We start from the raw sequence: 642 nt of genomic DNA on the forward strand, positions 1-642 counted from the left end.
GGTTTTATACTTCGTTGTAAAAAGGTAGAAAAGTTTATAAAACTCAACAAATGTAATAAAACAAGAGAACATATTAATAAAAAAAACGGTAACATTTGTTTCCACGTGGGTCGGCGTGGGTATCCTGACAGAATTCCAGGGGAAACTCCTGTATTTCCGGCCGGGATGGTCTGGGGTCACTACACATGCTAACAGAAATTTACTGCAGGGGATACGCGTTACTCTTAAGAAATATGAACACGTATGTTTCCTTTAGTACCAATATGTCAGTTTAAAAAATTGCGTCTGGAGGTGTAACATCCTTTAGATACTTTGTTTATCTACAGGCAAAGAAAAGGTATAACTAGATATTCATATCGGCAGTAGTAATTTAAGAGGTAAGCTAAAACAAACAAAACAGTTGAATCCAAAGAAATATGAAGAAAATCATACTGCCATGTTCACAAGAAGGATGATCCATGATGAACAGAGAAGTTAACAGAAAGTAAGCAAAGAAAATAAATGATGCCGGGAGAAACGAAATTAAAAGAAGGCTGTTGGGTATTCTTCATGTATTTCCTGCAAAGATAAGTTTTATCAGATTATTATGATGAAACATACGTACACTCTACCATGGGCAGAGAACCTGCAATCATGTTATCC

This window comes from Penaeus monodon, chromosome 29 (assembly GCF_015228065.2).
Source record: "Penaeus monodon isolate SGIC_2016 chromosome 29, NSTDA_Pmon_1, whole genome shotgun sequence".
NCBI classification, from domain to species: Eukaryota; Metazoa; Arthropoda; class Malacostraca; order Decapoda; family Penaeidae; genus Penaeus; species Penaeus monodon.